The 21838-nt window shown below is 37.0% G+C and overlaps 1 long non-coding RNA gene across 2 annotated transcripts in view; it reads right to left on the reverse strand.

Moving 5' to 3' along the window:
* The window catches only part of LOC129639600 (uncharacterized), a 108312-nt gene that overhangs the window by 23227 nt on the left and 63247 nt on the right, over positions 1-21838 (reverse strand). For both annotated transcript variants that reach the window (XR_008708489.1, XR_008708486.1), the window contains exon 4: positions 5082-5210. This is a non-coding gene — a long non-coding RNA (uncharacterized LOC129639600). The remainder of the gene's footprint in view (positions 1-5081; positions 5211-21838) is intronic.

The raw sequence follows: 21838 nt of genomic DNA on the forward strand, positions 1-21838 counted from the left end.
GAGGGATTGGGGGCAGGAGGAGAAGGGGACGACAGAGGATGAGATGGCTAGATGGTATCACCAACTCAATGGACATGAGTTTGAGTGAACTCCGGGAGTTGGTGATGGACAGGGAGGCCTGGTGTGCTGAGATTCATGGGGTCGCAAAGAGTCAGACACGACTGAGCGACTGAACTGAACTGAACTGAACTGAAGAAGAAACAGGAGGAGGAGAAGTTTGAGAGAAAAAGAAGGATAAGAAAAAAGAAATACTCCAATGAAAAATAATAAAACCACAAAAATATATTCTAATGATGCTAAACTCTGCATTGATTGTATTTCATCTTGTCTACATCCAGCTCACAAGCCTCCTTTGGTGTTACCACGCTTTCATGCACTTTTCAGTAAGTTTCAAAAACTCCATTAGGCATTAAAATTTCAGGAAAAAAGTATTTGTTGGAAACCAAGTATATACAGTTATATGTTCAGCATCTGAACGTTTCAGAAAATTTCTCCAAAATGGCCCATATGTTCTTCTAGGAAAAGCAGCAGTCCTGACAGTGAACCATGAAATATTCTGGAGGCAAATGGCAGAATGCCAGTGTCTTAAGGGACAGCATTTTCCACTTTAAATAACAGACAAAATAATGCTTTAAAATGTTCTTGGTGATGTATGATTCAGTAAACCCTTCAAGGCCTTGTAAGGAAAACCTTTTCTTCTTAAGACTGTTGTTGGGAAGAAACAGACAAAAATTGAGAATTGCTCTGCCAGGCAGCATAAAGAATCAATTGGTGTCTTTCTGAAATTCAGGAAATTCAATGAATCAATAGACTGTTAGGATCCAGGCCACACACACTGAAAGTGATTCTTTATAAGGACTAGATGCAAAGATAATACAAAGCTCTTCAGAAAACCCTGAGCACAAGCATGCATTAAAAGAAGCTAAATTGTATACTAGCAGGAAATGAAAACAGCTTATTTTTAATAGACATCTGCAAATGGGGACACTTGGCAAGAGTAAACCAATGCTTAATTGAAAGATAAGCAATTTACAGGTAAATATCAAACTTTATTTTTCCATTTCTCATTTGATTTTTGTCATTTCTAGTTCACTTACCCTGTCTCTAAAAATGGCAAAATCTCTGTCATAAAATAATTTGGATTTAATTGACATTCCCTAAGGCAAGCAAGCTGGAAGTATAATAATTCTTTTGAAAGCAAGCACTCTTTGATGACTTACAAGCATCAAGTATGATCAGAGAATTTTTTGTGGTCATTTACAAGAGTCTATCCATCTTTGTGTGGCCCATGACACCAAAATTAGAATGTATAAAATAGCTCTTTAAAATTTATAAATAATCATTGGAGCAGCTGGTATCTAAAAAAAAAATTATTTTCTTTATGATGGAAGAAAAGCTAGGCTAAACCATTTATTCTATCTGTGGTTTTAAATAATTTAGTTTACCATTAAGATATGAAATTTGCCCAACTGAAATCATCACAATTTCTTATGTTTTCTTTAAAAAAAAAAAAGGTTTTTTAAAAAGGGAAGTGAAAGAAAACAAGGAAACTTTTAAAAAATTTCATAAGCAAATTGAAATATTAATTATAAGAAATTGAAATTTAGAGTTATTATAATAATTTTTGGTCTATTAGTGTTATCATAGTGTTCATTGGCTATTAAGACAGGATCATAAAACATGCATAAAACATATAGATTTGAATACATTAGATAATAAAACTGTAGATTATGATTTCTCCTTGCAGTAGCATTTTAACTGTCTAAATAATTTTTGGGAAAACACTCTCTTATTTAAGACATACAAAATTTTAAAATCTAACATTTGCAGTAAAATGAAGGTGCAAGTCACTCAGTCGTGACCAACTCTTTGGGACCCCACAGACTGTAGTCTATGTAGGCCAGAATACTGGAGTGGGCCAGAATACTGGAGTGGGTGGTCTTTCCCTTCTCTAGGGGATCTTCCCAACCCAGGAATTGAACCCAGGTCTACTTGCATTGTAGGCAGATTCTTTACCAGTTGAGCCACAAGGGAAGCCCAAGAATACTGGATTGGGTAGCCTATCCCTTCTCCAGTGGATCTTACTGACCCAGGAATTGAACTGGGGTCTCATACATTGTAGGCAGATTCTTTACCAACTGAGCTATCAGGAAAGCCCCTTTTGCAGTAATATTAAGTATTAATTAAGGTATAATGTAACAATTACTCAAAAAAAAAAAAGTTGTGCTTTTTACAGTAGATGCTAGCATAGGAACAAGACCAAGGCATACATTCTATTCATTTGAACAATTTTAAAATATGTGTAATTAGCACCCAGTGGGTGATTAATGACTATTGTGAATGCCTGAATTATGTCTATATACATAATTAAGTTTAAATATACTACAAAATTCATAGGCTCATAGAAGGTAGAAATAAAGACCTAGTTCAGAATAATGGGTAGAGAAGTCATAGTTACATATTTGTCTATTGCCTAGGCAGTGTATATGGAGATCTTCTTAGTATCCAGGCTCCCTCTCTTCCTGTTCAGGTTGAAGAACAACCTTATCATGTTATTCATTTTCTAGTGTGTCATTTCCTAAATTATTTCATGCCTTGAAATATCTGAACAAGACAGCAATGCCATTCTTATTCATAAAGCTATAGCTCTTCAGAATGCATTTGCATTGAGACAATATAGATCTATCATTTTCCGTTACTATAATTTTATCACATGGAATTTTTTAGTTTAACAGAGAATAACATATCTTCTAAATATGTATTCCCTTGAAATCTTTAGCTAAGGTCATTGCATTTCTAGAATTTACTACCTTTCAATGTTGACCATCTGTGGCCACCAGTGAGGAGGATTGGTGACGGCCCCATGATCTGAGCAAGAAGAATGGTCCTATTCACACAAGGAACATCCATCTATTCCTAGCAAAGCCTAAGACTAACCCAAGAAAGTATCAACACGTCAACCATAGGCAACAGAGAACGTGATCAGAAGGGCTGATGAACATCAAGGAGCAACATTCTAGAAATCCCTCGAAGGAGATAGGCACAGCCAGCGCCAGAAATCTGCCTGACATGGTAAAGCCTGTGGAAGGAGCAGGGTAACTGGTCTAGGTTACAACCAGGGCAGGGCAGGGGTGGGGACGGGCACAAAGTGAAGGGTGCCTGCTGCTGTCCCTGCCATGATCTGATGCTATAGATCAGAGAAGCCATATGACCTGGACTCAGAGAGCTGAGAACTGTCCCTGTGGCCCAAGAAACCTCGGGCCCTAAACTCCTCCTTTGTTCAAAATAAGTGAGATTCACCTCAAATCAACACATCAGCCTTATTTTGGAAGTTCAGTCTCATGTGATCCTGAGAAAGAAACACTGTGGTCTAAACTCAGGTGCCTGACCTGGATGGCACTCTTGGATCCTGTAGGTCCTAGCCCCCAATAGGAATCATAAAAAATGTAGCAGAAGGCATTCCAAAGTGCAGAATTCCCTAAGGTACAGATCAGAAGCCTCTGCTTGCTGGTATTGTGTTTTCTCCAGTTTGTAAAAAGCCCTTAGATACAAGCCCTGTCTTGCTATATAGCAGGAACACATGTCCCTTTCCATATTACCAGTAATTGTATTTTCAAATATATGGCCAGAGAGTAGGCTACCCAATAATTCCAGAATCCCCTTATAGGAAAGGATCATGGTTTACAGTTTTGCTCTGCTCTCTAAAACCTGGCCCAAGGCTGGTCAGATAAAAGTCCACAAATACTTCTCAGTTCATGATAATTATGTAACACATACAGTTAATAGGTAAATAATAAAACTGCTAAGCAAGAGAGCTCAAGAGTCATTGATACTATAAGGTGATTGCTCCTGGAAAATAATTCACTGTAAGCCATTCTTCATCAGCAAGATTGCAATCTAAAGAAAACAGTGCCATATACCAACTCTTTGGCTGGAGTGAAAGGGCCAAGTAGATACTCCATTTCCTGAAATTCACCACATTAAGTCCTTGATATGGTTTCTCTTATCCTTTCTCTATTTCCATGATGAGAACATATATGTTTTATTCTTTATTAAAATATAGTACATCATTTTATGTCAAATTTAATAATAACCTATCTCTATGACTAACCCTCACCCCACAATGATCTAATATTTGGAATAAAGTGCCATTTTTTATAGGCAATGCAGGAGACCTGGGTTCAATCCCTGAGTTGGGAAGATCCCCTGGAGAAGGAAATGACTACTCACTCCAGTATCCTTGCCTCAAGATTCCACGGACAGAGGAGCCTGACGAGCTACAGTCCACGGAGCCACAGAGTCAGACACGACTGAGCGACTAACACTTGTATTTCACTTCTTTTTCACCACTTTTTATATGTGGTCCATACCACACTGATTCACAACTATATGTAAATGAATATGCAAGAGCATTGTATATACATATGTACACTGTATATTATATATATGCATGTGTGTATGTGTATATATATCCCATCTCCACAAGGAGATGAAATCCTTTATGTTAATGAACACATTTCTTATAGAGTATGAAGCACTTTTCCAGTCAGAGGAGCTAAGGAAAGTTTCTCTATTTGATTAAAGTTTGATTGCACCATTGGATGTCTGGTCTTTGAAATTTTTTAAGAACCTTGATGCTCATTAAAATATAAATGAGATTTAAGACTGATAGGAATCAATAAGAAATATCACATTTAAGCAATTCTGTGGTAATAGATGTAACAGGTTAAGAATTTAAGTTCGTGTGGATTTCCCAGGAATATACCTGCTTCCCAACATTTCTTCCTCAACACAAACCAAAACCATCATCAGTATCTATGACTGCTACTACCAGGACAACCGAACACATGGCTATTAATTCCTTGGGAACTGAAGCATACATTATTTATAATTCTACCCTCAAGTAAATAGAATATAGTAGTAGTACTCAACACCTAGTTATTGGGGGAATAAATGAAAAACTCTACTGATTGGCCTTCTTAAACTGATCCAGTCATATCTGAGTCAACATGGGAAAGCTAATAATGTTATTTCCTTTCTTTCACAAATTTTACCAGAAGTTTCATAGCAATAATAATTACCTTGCCAAAGTTGTGAACATTATACAGGAAATATGTTCCACGGTTACTAGGCTACACAGCTCACTTTCCTCTCACTTCTCAAGGGAATCTAAGCAAGAGGATATAGGTGGCTTTTCTTCTCAATCATCACTGTGAGAAAAAAAAAACAAAACAACAATGCAATCATGTATCATTTTCATTTATGAAGCCAAAACAGGAACAGGTGATCTTATTATTTACAAAAAAAGAGGTGAACATGGAACAGTGGGAAAATGTATGGTGAGCAGATAAAAGGAAACAGAAGATGCAAAATTTATAGTTTGTGGTTAAGTATTGTGACAATGAAAAGTCCTCAGCATTTTATCAATAATAAGCACTTAGAAAATGGCTACAAGATAATCTGGATAATAAAACGCTGTCATATGCTTTTTAAAATTTTAGAATATCTTTAGAAATGTGATAAAGTATATTTCTTCAAGTTTAACCCACATAAACGTGAAATCTAGAACACGGGCATTTGCAAGCATATTCTGATTATACTAAATTTAAGAGTTCTGATTTTACCAAAATTAAGAGTTACTGAAATTAAGAGAGATTTTTAGTCTTATTTTCAGTTCAAAACAAGATAATCTTCCATGGCATCACCATCAGGTGGATTCTGGAAGATAATTATTTTGCATGCTCAGTTAAGGTTCTTGATTCCAATGCAAGAGATAACTACAGGCTTTAGAGCAGAAGAGAGCCAAGATTCATAAACTTTATTGTTATTGTTGCCCATTGGATAAGACAGTGTCCCAAATGAATGGACATTGGCCATTCATATGGAAAACAAAAGCCTGTTTATCAGCTGGTTAATTGTGCTCAAACATGAAATAAGATTCCCAGCAGTGACACTTTCTCACATTTCTATTTCTCACCTAAATTGTAAACTATCTGTGAACAGAACCGTTTTCAGCATCCAAGTGTTTATCATAATGAAGCACATCTGGCCACAGATGACTGCTGACCTTTCAACTCTGGTCAGCACTTTGGCAGCTGGCAAACTCATAGGAAAGGGAATGGACGTGAGTTTCCGGGCACTGTCATTTTCCTTTATTTGTATGGCTTAACCCCGAAATGAGGAAATCACTAAGCAAAGCCAGAACACTGAAAATATTCCTGAAAATATTCCTTATGCAAAATGGGTCAGGTGAAGGTGTTTATTTCCCATCAAGTTTTCTGGGTTTGGGGAGGGCTGAAGTTTTTGTTTTTGTTAACTCATTTTACTTATTTGTTTTCAAACTTAGCAGCTGGAACAGGTTATTCACTGTATAATTTTTTTACATGGTTGCTAACACTTAATTCAGCCTGTTTGATATCTGCTAGGTCACCCAAGTGGAGAAGTCAATGGCACCCCACTCCAGTACTCTTGCCTGGAAAATCCCATGGACAGAGGAGCCTGGTGGGCTGCAGTCCATGGGGTCGCTAAGAGTCAGACACAACTGAGTGACTTCACTTTCACTTTTCACTTTCATGCATTGGAGAAGGAAATGGCAACCCACTCCAGTGTTCTTGCCTGGAGAATCCCAGGGACGGGGGAGACTGGTGTGCTGCCATCTATGGGGTCGCACAGAGTTGGACACGACTGAAGCGACTTAGCAGCAGGTCACCCAAGAACCTCCAAAGAGTCTTACTTTAACAGTGATAAGAGATTTAAATACAGGGTTTCTTCTTTCCTCTGTGGAGTTTTTGGACAAGCTGAATGATTGGTCAAGAGAAAATTTTAAAAATCGCCCCCTGCATGAGGCTGAAGAATCTTAACTCTGATAATAAACCACCATTTTAAGTATAATTGTAATTGACCAAATACCTTTAATAGATACTGCACTAAGAATGGAGAAGGCAATGGCATCCCACTCCAGTACTCCTGCCTGGAAAATCCCATGGACAGAGGAGCCTGGAAGGCTGCAGTCCATGGGGTCGCTGAGGGTTGGACATGACTGAAGTGACTTAGCAGCAGCAGCAGCACTAAGAACTGTATGATATACAATCTCTACTGTTATTTCTAGATTGTGCACAATTTCAGTGCATGCACAACAGATGTCTCACAAGACAGCTTTCTGGATGGGGGCTGTTTACATGGTTTTGACTCATGTGAGCAACAGAGTAATGCCTGCATTCATAAACATGTATAACCCAGTCATATAATTTCAATAAATATTAATATCACCTCTTTCTATCCCCATTTTCCTTTCTATCAGCACATGTCTGGCCATCTACTTTTCCAAGGCATTACTGGCCCCCTTTATAGATGAAGTGGTATAAAGCCTGTTCCCTGTGCTTCAGGAATTAATTGTCTGTTAAGTTGGTAAGTGGGTGGCTGTTTGGCATTCATGCTTCTTCCTGAGGATCCCCCAAGTTCCTTTTTGAAAATCCCCTCCTTCTCCTGGCATGTCAATTTCATGCCTGTTCCTTCCCTTCTAGAAAGATGATGAGGATCAGATTATACTTTTTTTTCCTGGACCATTAGCAGAATAGGAAGTTCTGTCTATGGCCTAAATGTGTCAATTGGATGTTTGTTTCTAAGACATTGCTGGGGGGTGTGGGGGTCGGGGGCTCCTGTGACTTTTGAACAGCTGCCATCCTAATGGTGCTCTGACCACTCTGTTCCTGCTGTTGCAAGTTACTGTGGTTCCTACTGGCTAAATCCTGACCTTCCTGATGTTCTTGAGTCATGGACAAAGCCTGGCCTACCAGCTTCCTGTTAATTGTGTGAGCCCCGCCCCCCACCTGGATATTCTTCCAGTGAGTACCCTTTCACTTTTGTTAACCACAGCTGGTGTCTATGGCCTACAAGGAAGTACCATTACTGATATATAATACATGTAATTATGAAAGATTGTGTATAAGGCAAGATAACATACATGATATTGGGAGCCAAATAGATAAAAATCTCAATACTTTTAATGAAACGGGACATGGCAGTAGCCTCAGTTCATCAAGAGAGGATAATGGAGAGAGAGACACTCAGGGAAGAGCAGGGTTTCAGTAGAGTAAAGTAGGAGGGGTGACAACCTTGTAGGCAAGAAAGTGAACGTGAAGTCACTCAGTCGTGTCCAACTCTTTGCAACCCCATAGACTGTAGCCTACGAGGCTCCTCCATCCATGGGATTTTCCAGGCAGGAAGACAGGGCAAAATGTACACAGGAGACAATGTATAGAATGTATAGAGAACTTTGACATAGTGAGGATTGCCTCAGAGTGCTCTTACTGCCACAAACATTTGTTTAATCTCCTACTGTCAGGCTCTGTGCTTTGCTGGTGGCTCAGACCGTAAAGAATCTGTTTATAATGCCAGAGACCCAGGTTCAATCCCTGGGTTGGGAAGATCCCCTAGAGAAGGGAATGGCAACACACTCCAGTATTCTTGCCTGGAGAATTCCATGGACAGAGGAGCCTGGTGGGCTAGAGTTCGTGGAGTCACAAAGAGTAGGGCATTACTGAGGGACTAACACACACACACACACACACACACTGCCAGGCTCTGATGGAATATGGAGTGTTCAGGTACTGGCCCCTGCGGAACACAAGGTCAAACATCTCGAGTAGAGAAGGAAATTCTTCCAGTGGGTTAACAAAAATTCCAGACTATTGCCCCAAAGCTATTCTGTGAGAAAAATACCATCTTCTCCAAAGTAAATTTTTGATGTTACCAATGCATTATTTACAGGTAGAAAAAGCAAAGTAAATGCTAGATTTAAATAAATGCATTGAAACCGGTAATGAGCAGACGTTTGAAATCTTCAAGTGTAGCGCTCCATGAAAATCATGAGAATTTCTAGCTTTAATTGATTCTCACTTTAGCACTTGGAGTAAGTGTAAAAGCATTCATAAAAAATATATATAACCTATATGTGAAGAAAAATGTAATTTCACAATTGTGATTGCTTTATATAAATCTCTGAAAAATCCTTACTCATACCTTTGCTTTTTTCTGACAGATGTTAGCTAGTTTTCTATTTTTTTGTCTTGGGGAATAGGTAAAGCAAAGAGGATTTCTACAGGCCATCTTATGGTGAACCCAGTTTATATCTCTGTCTATGTCTTGCTATATCATCGGTATTTAAAATTTCAGTAATTGTAAAGAAAAACTTCTTACTTGGTAACCAAACTGAATCTTCTCACTGGAGGAACATAGGTGGCAAATAGCCAGAAGTAACATAGTGGAACCATTTCTCTCTTGGGAGTCAAGGAGATAAGTGTATTTAAGCCTCTCATCAAGCATGAAATACAGACTTCCCACCTAGATACCTGTGCACAGCCCCCCAAGGGGGTCCTGATCAAGAATAGCAGCTCCATTTCACCTTAACTTAGAGCAATTGTCAATAGTGATGTTTTCTCATGGTTGGAATTAAGCAATGATGGCCATCTGGATATAACATAGTTTATTTAATCAATCTTTTACAGTTCACATTTAAAATGGTGGATTCCATTTTAATTACCTGGATTATCTGATTATTTATTTTGGATAAATTCCAAGCAGTAGAATTGCGAGTACAATATATACACATTTTCAAGGTTTTTGACCTATAGGGCATTTGCTTGCTTCTTTTCTTCAGGAAAAAAAAAAACAAAAACCTTAAACAGCACTGTATAAGTCACTGCTAAATAGGCTTTTGAACTTTGTTATATTATTAAGATAAAACTTCTCCTTTATGTATTTTAAATTATGGTAAGAGAAAGTAATAAATTTTCCTAAAACTATCATCACAGAATTTCACTTCCCAACATGAGGTTCTGCATTTCAGCAACTATGGATCCTTCTAGCTTGTCTATCTATGCAAAGGGAAAGTCAGAATTTAGACAGTTTCCACCCAGCTTCATTACTGCATCTGTGTCTTTGCTTGTGTCATTCTTGGTCCGGCAAGGGTCTTTCTTCTCTTCCCAACCTCTTCTCAATCCATCCCCCTTCCGCATAGAGTACAAGCCTCCCCACCCACCCACCTCACTGCCTCTCTGACTACCAGCCCTGCTTGCCACTTTCTCCACTCCTCAGATCTAGCACTGCATCCCGGCAAACCAGAGGATCCCCATACTGCGTAAAATAGTTACTAATGTATTATGGCTGAATGGATTCCAGAAGGAAAGCATGTATCACCTACTCTTGAAAAATGACTGTCAACTGAGTACTTCATCCCTTCCCTTGACCACCTCACTCTTTGTCATTAGGGAAAAGAAAAGTCTTAATAAAAATAAATAGCTCAGAAAATAATCATCTTAGTCATTAAATAGATGAAATTTTCTGTTATTTCATGATGATGGTGACCATGTAGATTTCCATGCTTTTAAGACCTTGAAGTTTTTCTTAAATTTTCACAAGGAATTGTCAAGATATGACTCATGCAAAAGTCATTATTTTTCAAATACTTAAAATTTCTCAACTGTAGAGGAGGAATCCTTTTAAATGTAATGAAACAAAGAATTAAATATCTTCATTTGGAAAGGCTCTAGTATAAAGTAGTTGTCATCCCCAACATAATTCTTTCTACTTTCTCATCATATAGACATACAGACACATCATCCACAAATAAACCCTTCATTTAAAATAATTATTCTATTATCATTATGAAAAAAATTTTCATGCACCTACTGAGTAGTCATCTTTAATTTCAGTTCATTTGAGCCCTCCTTTCCCTATAAAAACAGAAATTGGTTCTTGAAATGTGCAAGCATTTAATTTCAATTGTTGAAAGTTGAAATTTGGCCTCTTATTACCTCGCAAATCTTTGTCTTGTACCACTGTCCTAAAATACTCACATGCCCAGGCTTTCCTAATAACCAGAAGCAATATTAGACTAAGCCTGAATTTTGAAACAATTTTATCTGTGACTTGTAAGTTTAACAGCTCTAAGCTTATCAATCTCAATGAGGACAAGAAGATTTTTAAACTTACTGTTTTCTTTAGGAGTTTTTCCATGAGGACCATCACACCAAAAAAAGTAGTAGAAACGTTACTACAAATAAGGACTCTATGAAAACAGTTTCAAGTGCTGGATATAACTGTTTCTACTTGGGTTTCTGAAATAAAGACTCAAATGTGGCTGCTTCAGTTACAGCCACTCTAAATGAAAACCAGAAACAGAACCCAGCAATCTTGTTCATTTCTCTGTGCAAAGACATATTTCCCATGCAGTTGAAGAAAGTCCTCATCTGATCAGTTTGCTAAGTTAACTGCAAATTAACTTCTTGAAGATTGAGTTCAAGTCTGTATAAAGTGACTGCTTCTTCTCAAGGACTTTCAACTTCCAAACTTTAAAAGCAAAACAAATTCTTGACCATATTTGATAGTGAAATAAATACACAGGATTCCATCATGCTTATCCTTTAAAATTTTTTATTTCTTTATAGCAAGTGAAAGAAAAGAGGTATAACCAGGAAAGTAACTTCCTCCTAATTTTCTCCTTTTATTTCATTTGTGCTCTCTCCCTTCTTCAGTTGTTTCTCTCAGAAGAGTTAGACCGTGTGGGAAGACCTGCTGGGGCAGCAACCGCAGCAGAGCTGTGCCTTCACGTTTGAGTACTTAGAGTGATACTTTCACAGTCTTTGTGTTCCTTCTGCTCGTCACTTGGTTACGCTCGGCATCAGACTTGGCCAAAGTGAATGGTCTTCATGCCCACCATGGCAGGACCTAGGAGCTTGGGGCTCTGAGTAGTTTTGTCTCTTTCCCAGACCAGGGGAACTGAGGCTAGAAGCCCCGTCCTTCCACTACAGACGCTCAGCAAACTGGAGTGCACCAGTAATCTGAGAGGAAGCCAGGCTTCTTTTAATTATCAACCACTCCGTTCACTTCCTGTTGGTTCTCCCTCTGTACCTGGAGTTCAGGCAACTTAATTCACATGATTTAAATAATCATCAAAACCTTTCCTGCTTCAGCACTTTCCACCTATCTCTGGAAATGCCTACATGTTTGTCGGCATTTATAACTGTGAGTGCCTGAAGTCAAGTTTCAGTTCCAGCAAATGGTGGGGGGAGAGGAGACTTTAAAACAAACTGATCAGACATTGGAACAACAAAGACAGGAAGATTAAGGCAGTCTGTGAAGATGAAAGTGTAAAGAAATCTTGGGGGAAAATAGCTGGAGAGAAGCCTTTTAAAAATCAAACAGGAAAACTCTCATCAGTTGGCTCTTATTCCTTGTTTTTCTGGTTTTCTTTTTAAAACATTTTAGCAATGTGTGCAAGGAGTTTTATTTATCAAGTCAGATCAACCATTCTGTAAATACATTTTTAAAAAGAAGTAGGAGGAAAGTAGGTTCCTAGCCCTTCGGTACTTTCCCCAAAGTTTTTAGCATTGTTGTCTCTAGAAAAACACATAATTTGAGAACATTTTCCAGCAACAATACATTGAACTGAAAGGAAACCCATGTGCCTGTGTGGAAAAGCTTAGTTGCTTCTCCTATACTGAGTTTGACTGTGCACACGTAGAGAACTTATGACACATCCCCTTGTTATGTATACAGTTTTTTGTTCAACAATGTCAAAAGTGATAACTTGGAGACTGAGAATTATGCTGACAGTCACCTGTCCTTCATTGTCCTTTATTCTGACAACCTCAGGCATTCAGGCATGGATTTATGGGTTTTCCCCCCTTTCGCTTTATTTTTAAAGGCATTGGGGGCTGGGAGAGAATATCAGAGGATTCAGTCTTGAATAGACTTTTGTTTTGCTCTTTCTTTTACCTCTTGACTGTGTCAAATGCACTGTGTCTCTCATGCAGTTTCTCTCTTTAGAGAGCCTCGGCTGGGCCAGCTAGTTAGTATTCAGAGGCAAGGCAAAGAGGATAAAATTCTTCTCTCTGCTTGCTGAGACTGCAAATAAGCAATTACACTAAAAGCAACATATCGGAGAAAGACGGCCATCGCAGACATCATTGTTGACTGGAACCTGCCAATATAACTTTAAGATTGCAAAAACTTCATAGCAGGGAGAAATAGTCATTTAGAGGTATATAAGTTGGTTAAGACACTAAGTCACTATTCGTTACAGGCATTTCTGCTGTGTAATGTACTCTGTGAACTGTAAGATTTTCCATTTAATCTTGTTTACTTATTGTAATGAGAAACAAATGGTGAAATTAGCAATGGTGATAGAAAATTCAACCTTTTATTGTACTGCATGTTATGAGAATGTTTGCTAGATGGGCATGTCACTCCCATTTTCATTTGAGCTCGCTTTAAAGGATTGTAATGGAAGGCTGAAGGTTACAAACTGTTTTTATGTCTGACCAAGCAATATTGTACGGCTCTGCTGAATAGTTATATGTGAGGTTTACACACTACACACCAGCATTTGCTGGTATACACGTACCATCATTGATATGTGAAGTAATTCTTAAGAATCTTTTTCCGTCATTTAACATAGAGATTTTATGCTGGTATCTAGCAATCGATGCATTTCCTATGCAATTACTCTGCAATCACATGCAGTTGCTCTGTTACTAAACTGGGGTTACCTAATTCCATTTTGCGCTAGACCAATCTCCAGTGAGCCCTCAAGATTGTCCAATTGCCGGGAAGTAGCAAGTAGACTTTTTCTTGATTTGATATATTTAATCCATCCCTTCTTTTCCTCTTTCCACCCCCATCCTTCCAAATCACGTTTCCCAAAAATTTAGAAATGCTAGCCTGATGAATTTATTTTTACATAGTCTAAGCCAGGAAAAAGAAAGGAATTTGGATTATTGACATTCTTTACCGGAACTACAGTAGACTAGAGTTAGCAGAAAAAACTGCTAATCATCACAGTTTTCGTGTTGGAAGCAATTTGCCTATAATTAGTAAGTTGATAAATACCAACAAAATGGGTGCTAAAACGAACAACTCTTGTGCTGAGAGACATTTGACTCTACATTACACTTCGCATTTTTATATTTGCAGTGCTACATTTTGTTACAAAGAGCGACAACTTTAGTGGCAGCTGAAGCACTCTAATCTGTCTTCCGAAGGAAAGCAGACATACATCTTAATAGAACAACTTCTCTTACAAAACATATCTGTTTTTTTCAGGAGTAAGCAGTGCAAGGATAAGAAAAGAAGTTGGTCTTTATTTTATGTAAAGTGGTAGCAAAATATGGAAGATTTATTTTGCCAGATAATGAAGTGCCATAACATGTAACGTGAAATGGTATCAATGTCTCAGGGTGTATTCTTCATTGATAATACCCAATTCACATTTGTTTGTAGATATGTTCTCTACATTTCATATGAAATGATTATGTGTTAAATGTTTCAACTCCATATAGAAACAAACTGGGGCCATTTTTGTTCAATGTAAACCATGAAATGTGTATAGTGTACTAACACGTGAGACAAATGCTTAATTCAAGTAAACAAGATATAGTATCCTGCATCTTTGAAATCAAATATGATTATATGTCTGAAGTGTTTTAATAAAAGCTTTTAGCTTTAGCAAGTGTCTAAACCACAATAGGTGCATTTTACATAATAAATAAGGGGGTATAATAGCTTTAAGAGTGGTATGCTGAAATTCTGACTTTCATGGTCATGAGAAAATCATAATGCCATAGTAAATTCAATATATATGATCTTACAGAATAAAAGAGATTATCCTAAGAAGGAAATTGTAAGGGCATAAATAAATTTATGTGAATGTGGTTGGGAAAAAATACATCTTTCTAGTGCTTTCTAAAATCGTAACTGATGTTTTTAGACATAATTTTAGGGACACCCTCATCTAAGGTCACTTTATAGGTAGCTTGATTAACGCATACATTTATCAGAGATCATAACAACAGTTTCATACTGGAGACCATGTATTAAGTAGATTGATTGCTAATTATCAAAATCTTCTAACATAATCTTTAAAATATATTCTTGTATTTTAATATATTTGACCACGTTTTCTTTCCTTTCTCCTTTAAACAGAATATCTTTGGTATTCCTAGATACTAGATTCCTAGATTCCTGGATACTGAATGAGATGACAAAAAATGACCGCCAAAAAAATAAATACATGTTTTTCTTCCCCTCTTCAGAACATTCTTTAGTGGGTGGTAAAATATTTAAACCATTTCAAAGTCATGTAAACCATCCCAAATATGTCAGGGGAAGAAGAGGCTGCAATTCATTAGTTATCTGTAATGAATCAACATGAAAGTGAACATTTTCAAGGCCCAACTAGCTTTATTTCATTTATAGTTCATATTAATAATTTTATACCATAAACATCTCGCTTATTTGAGATATAGCATATCTTTGATTAGTAACTGATTATTATGAAATGAAGAGGCAAAGATTTTGAGAAAGTGTAAGTTGTATTTTATATTTCTGAGGTAATTATCCCATTCCACTTATCATATTAGTATTGTTGTTTTCTTCATATCAATCCTGATTGAAACTTGGACTGAAGTTTCATTCAACATACATGTGTTTGTGTGCAAAGTCACTTCAGTTGTGTTTGATTCTTTGCGATGCTATGGACTGTAGCCTGCCAGGCTCCTCTGTTCTTGGGATTCTCCAGATAAGAATGCTGGAGTGAGTTGCCTTTTCCTCCTCCAGGGGATCTTCCCAACCCAGGGATCGAACCCATGTCTCCTGCGTCTACTGCATCGGCAGGCAGGTTCTTTACCACTAGCACCACCTAAGAAGCCCAATACATACTTTTAATGATGATTTACTTGTAAAATGGGGTGAAAATTCATTTTGTACATCTAAGTTTTTCATGCTATACTGTTTGATAAAAAACAAAGTGATTATTTTGACATGTAAATTTAATTTTGTAACTCCTTTTAAAAACCTTTCTCTTATTTTCCAAAATCAAGAACAATACATTCCAAGAGAGTCTGAGATTAAAAAGTGAAGCTATGCAACTCGGATCTGGTCACACTTGATGTGATTTTTTTCACTAATATATTATTAAGTAAGTAAGATTTATTGTAAGCCTTTCTTTCAACATATGACTCCATTTAAGCGACAGCAATATTCTGCAAGTGGCATATAACCTATCTTTGTGGAATATTTGTTCCTTTCTAAAACAAAGTTACATGTAGTAAGCTGCAAGAGTCTCTTTGTGCTTGGTTTATCCCAACCTTTTTGCCATTCAAAAACAATGCTGACACATGCATGAAATGACAGATAGCATTAGTGTAATAAAGGGGTTAAACCAAACCCAAAGCACAGTCATATATTAAACTGTTTTTAAAAACACTGACCTAAGCACCTCTATGAGATGTTACTAGTAAAATATGAAGAAGAAGAAAAAAGACATTTGGAAGTGAGATGTGCTCTCCTTTATAGCCTGCATAATTGCTGATTTGCCATCATGTTTGCTCATGATGCCTTTGTCAGATATTATTTCTCGTCTCTTTGGCAAAGCAGAGGTTTCGAAGTGTTTTTTTCTGCATGTGGTGGCTGCCGCCCAGGCTCAGACCAAGGCTCCCAGGGCAACAGCAAAATGTCTACACAGCTTTTGGTTAAAAAAAAAAAAAAAAATTCTTCTAAGCAGCTCCTCCTATCCACTCACCAGGTCAACATATATGTTTTACCAAAAGAAACATTCTAACATTTCAACATCAGCTTCAAACATCAGAACTGTAACTTAGTGACGATTTTTTCACTGGGACCCTGGTGTTGAATAACTCCTGCCCACTCCTCTCCAGAATGAAATTTCATACAACTACTGTGTCATTTTCCCTAGTAAGTGATGATTTTCTAGAATTTGATGATTCACAAGGCTTTTCTAAAATGGTTAGCATGTCCAAGTAGGGACTTCCCAACACACAGTAAGTCCATCCAGAGTAGGATGTAGAAAAGAGTTTATTTTTCAACCGTTTACTTCTTCTGAAAAGTTTGAAAAGGCTATGGTTATGGTAAAGCTTTTCATATCAGCCACCAAATATGGGAAAAGAAATCATTGTAAAACCTTACAGTCATAGGACTATTTTCTATGCAGATCCAACTACGTGGAGAACTATTCAATTAGGCCCCACGGTTACTTTTTATAAGGGTTACTTTTTATAAGGGCTGTTGAGGAATAAGTGGAAACATCTGTTAGCCATGACCCACCACAGTGGCTACACAAGAAAAAAAAAATCTGTTCTTGCTTCTGTTGATTGGGACTGGTCTTCACGGAACATTCTTATTAGTATGCTTAGAACAACCATGCAAATCTCTAAGCCAAATTAATTATTCTTGGCATTCCCAAGAGATAACCCTACAGTCATTTTTTTAACCCAAGGCAGGGAGCAGGGGAACCTTTCTCTGTACATATTTTATTCTGGTTAGCAATGCCTAATTGTTCTACTGTAGGTTGCCCTATTTTACCAGCTACAGTCTGAATTCATTCTCATCCTCTCCTTAAAAGTTTGAAACCCCCTAGTGACAGGAATATTAATGTGCCAACACTGTCATATCTATTTCAGCTCATACATATGCAATGTCTTTGTTTTCAAAGATTTATGTCAGACTTTGCTGAAGTGAGGTATTCTACCATTTTAGATAATAGCATGCCAAAGTGATGTTATCAGCCACACGCAGCACTCACTCAGGCAAACGGGAAGAGCATCCATTCCTTCATGGCTTAAACTCATAGAAACTGTTATTTATCCTTATTTGATGAGAAAATCTTTCAGGGGGAAATGGTGTATTTTTTTGAAGAAGATTATGGCCATCCTGTGGATTATCTTTTAATTAAGAATGGGTGATTTGTGCCCACTCTGCTGTAGCGAACATCTTGCTGCTAATGAAGTTTAAAAAGACTTACTTTATTTAATTACAGCTAATCACCAGGGTAAAATGTGGAATTTTCTTTGATCCTCCATGTATTGTGGTAATCCCTTTGGCAGATAACATCTCCTCAAAATATTTTGAGTTTTTCAGTCGGTCACATCTTAGCAAGGGTGGAACCATCTTACACTAAAGAATCTTCTTTCATTCCTTCTGTAGTTGCCTATCCTGACATAAAAATTACATAAAATTTTATTACAAATTTCTAGTGGTCCTTTAGACAAAGAATGTTGAAGTCTTCAAATATTTGACTCTTTTACTTCATCCACTATTCAGAATAGGGTTCTTTCCTCTTGATCGATGATTAAATAGACATTCTTGGACAATATCAAAGTACCAGCCACTGTATTGGACACTAGGGAAAAAAAAAATATGAAGAGAATGAAGGCCCACAAGAAACCATCCTTTAAAGATGAATTGTGTTCACTTTCCATTACACTTGAGTCCGTATGGACAGAAATAGGTAAATATGCTTAAAACCCAGGGGTTTTTTTTTTTTTTTTTTTTTTAGGGATTGTTTTTTATTTGGTTTAAGATCAGGAATTGCTTTGTCATTGATCTGGTTTCTTTCTCATGATCAGATCAGAATTTCTTTACTTACTTAAACCTTCTAGGATAAAGCACGGCTCTCCTTTTTATTTTGTGCCTGTCTTGTGTCTTCCTTTTGGAATCAAGTGCAGTATATTATCCCCATTTCCTGGCTTTACTCTTCCATGAATCTCCAGAAAATTATTTTAAGAGCTCATATATATGCCATTATTCCAGGTGATATCCGCCTCTGATTTTTTATCTTTTAAATACCAGACTTAATCATTTCTACCAAATGTAATGACTAAAATGTAATTCTTTGGTATGGTTCCTAATATTTACTCTTTAGAATGTAATTTTTTTTTTCCTGAAACACAAGCCCATCTCCCAAATTAGAGAGGTTTTTATTCTCTAAGAGGTCATCTTTTTTTTAATCACCAGCCCCCTGCCCCTGCTTTTCTATGATTTGCTCTATAACCTTCAGTCCATGTGATCCAGAAGATTTAGGCTTATTAGATCTAAAGACCCTGAAGGGCAGGTCCTACTGACTCCAGGAGGGAGAGAAGCACCACCAGGGTGGAGAGCAAAGAGGACCATGGGAGACCTGTGTTGGGTGGAAGAGTGCAGCTGCTTCTGAACAGAGCAGAGGGAGGCCGCTTTTAATTGAAAAACAAAACTTTCTTGGAAAATGATCTCAAACTAGTCAATATGAGAGAAATCTAGGTTTATGACTTCGCAACTGGCTGTTTCAAGAACGTAAAAATCAAAACCCAGCCATTCTCTGAAAGTGAATTCTCACCAAGGCAAATAATTTCTTTCAAAGCTGTGTTAACAATCTACTAAATCATTAACCCTGTCATTTTTAACTTAAATAAAAGAATCATCTGTGCAGAACTGTTGGCTTCACATTTCCAAACATTTTGTACTTAACAAATCCTAACTTCTATGAATTCCTTTGATTGTCAGGACTTGAGCAGATTTGTTATCAGATTTGTTGTACACAGGTCTACCGGGCACTTAGGGTTTCTATCACACAACAGTGAGAACTGTCTTCCTATCACTTTCATTTGAATGCTGAAATGCATCTCACGCCTGCATACTCCGCATTGTCCCACATCCAAGGAATAACTGATCTGCCCCTTTACCCAGAGCTCCCAGCATCTTAGTAGTAATCAGTTAGACTTACAAAGTGATGAAGGTTGGATAAAGCGCTTCCAAAAGTGCAACTCATGTCTTTAAAAAAATTAAACATTATAAAGTAGGAGAAGCCAAACAGAACTTGCGGTTGGTGTCTGTAATACATTAAACATCTGCAGTTTTGTCTCTCCACTGGGATGTGGGGTTGTGCTGAAGTCACATCCTGATAACATCTGCACATTACTGATAGCTTTTGCTTTATCCTTTATGGTCCGCTGATGAGAGATTCTTCAACATCCCTTCAGTCATCAAGACCCCAGTTGAATTTCTTTGCTTGTGACAGCCTTAAAGGTGGTCTCATTTACATTTGAGAAAATGTCACAATATAGGAAGATATTTTCAGTTTGATGTTTCATCCCTTCCTTTTTTTATCCGGATGCTAGTTTTAGCTTTTCAAATGAATGTTGATCTCAAAATAGATTTTCCATGAAATACATTTTGTCTGAATTTTGAAACACCATGTCTACAGCAGAAGATTTTTTTTTTTCCTCAGAAAGTTTTCAACAAGGAATGGCACCTCTCCTTCTACTTGTACTGCAACAACATCTAAGACTGCACTGGAACACAGAATGTACAACTATTTTAAAGGTCAAGTATTGACAGATCTGAGCTGCTTTTACTTTGCTAATGACCCCAATTACATTGGAGCTGAGTAAATAGTCGATAAACAATGGCATCAACATATATAGAAAAAAGTGTTTATTTTACATTTCCAAGACAATTGGTAACTCCCTCCACTGCTCAAGAAAGGTTTGGAGGTCCTGAAGTTTTAAAAGATAGAACCATGAAAAGCAATATATTGTATTTTTGTAAATAATCTTAGCATATCTGAAAGGATTATTTATATTGCTGAATATATATTTATAGATGCTGCAAGCCAGTGATTAACAGCAATATATAAAAACTTTAAGAGCCCCATTACCCATACATTTCAAAATGATTTTTGATTTTGAGTTTTTTTAATTTTCTAGATCAAAATTTTTCTTTGGCTACCAGGAATTCATAGAGTTGACCAAGTTGTTTAACTGACATCCTTTTTAAGAATTGAGTTATTAAACAACTCTTTTTTTAATTTCAAAATATTTGGAGATTTTTTAATGTATCATTGCTTTCTAATGTAATTCTATTGTGGTTAGAGAATATATACTCTTTAAAAATATCCTTTGGTCTATCCTATTATCTACCTTCGGAGAAGGCAATGGCAACCCACTCCAGTACTCTTGCCTGGAAAATCCCATGTACTGAGGAGCCTGGTGGGCTGCAGTCCATGGAATCACACAGAGTCGGACACAACTGAAGCGACTTAGCAGCAGTAGCAGCAGCAGCATTATCTACCTTGGAGAACTTTCAGTATAAACTTGAAAAGAATGTATATTTTTTAGTCTTGGGGTGGGGGGGGTGTTCTATAAGTACTATTTTGTCCAAGAATCTTGATAGTACAGTTCAAATTCTTCTTATTCTTGTTGATAATTTTGTCTATATGTTCTATCAATCATTGAGAGTGAAATATTAAAAATGCTCAATTATGATTGCGGATTTGACTATATCTTTGCTTTACAGATTTTGAGTCTCTTTTTATTAGGTGAATGCACATTTAAAATATGTCTTCCTGATGAATTGACCCTTTTATCATTATGAAATGCCCTCTTTATTTCTGGCAGTACCCTTGTCTGAGGTCTACTTTGTCTGATATTAACATAACCACACAGCTAGGAAACACAGATTTTATTTTTACGTGTCTGGCTACATTTGTGGGTCAGATATTTAGAAAGAGTGCATCAGCTTACCTGTCATCTTGTATTCCCATAAAGATCAACCACAGGGGAGAGTTTACCATTTCTTATGGGTAAGCCACAGCCTTCCGAAACTAGAGCAGTGACGGAAGGAGACATTAAATCATGTGAAAAATGAGTGAGGATGTAATATGAAATAAACCAGAATATAATCTTGTTACTTAGAAAAACCATATCTGTAATTTTTAAGTTATTGTAATATTTCCTGCAATCTTGAACTCAGTTATGAGCTGTTGTGGGTTGAACAGAATCCCCCCAAAATTCACATCCACCCAGAACCTCAGAATGTGACCTTATTTGAAAATATGTGTTTATATATATTTTTTGTTGTTGGAATTTACCAAAAATACAATACTAACTGATTTTTCCCCGCTCCTTTACATAACACTCTTTTTGTTTCTGAACTCACACAGGGAAATATTTTTATGGATTCTTAAAAAAAGACTACTATGCAATGTGTACATACTCTTATAATAATT

The sequence above is a fragment of the Bubalus kerabau genome, chromosome 1 (genome assembly GCF_029407905.1).
Source record: "Bubalus kerabau isolate K-KA32 ecotype Philippines breed swamp buffalo chromosome 1, PCC_UOA_SB_1v2, whole genome shotgun sequence".
Taxonomy (NCBI): Eukaryota; Metazoa; Chordata; class Mammalia; order Artiodactyla; family Bovidae; genus Bubalus; species Bubalus kerabau.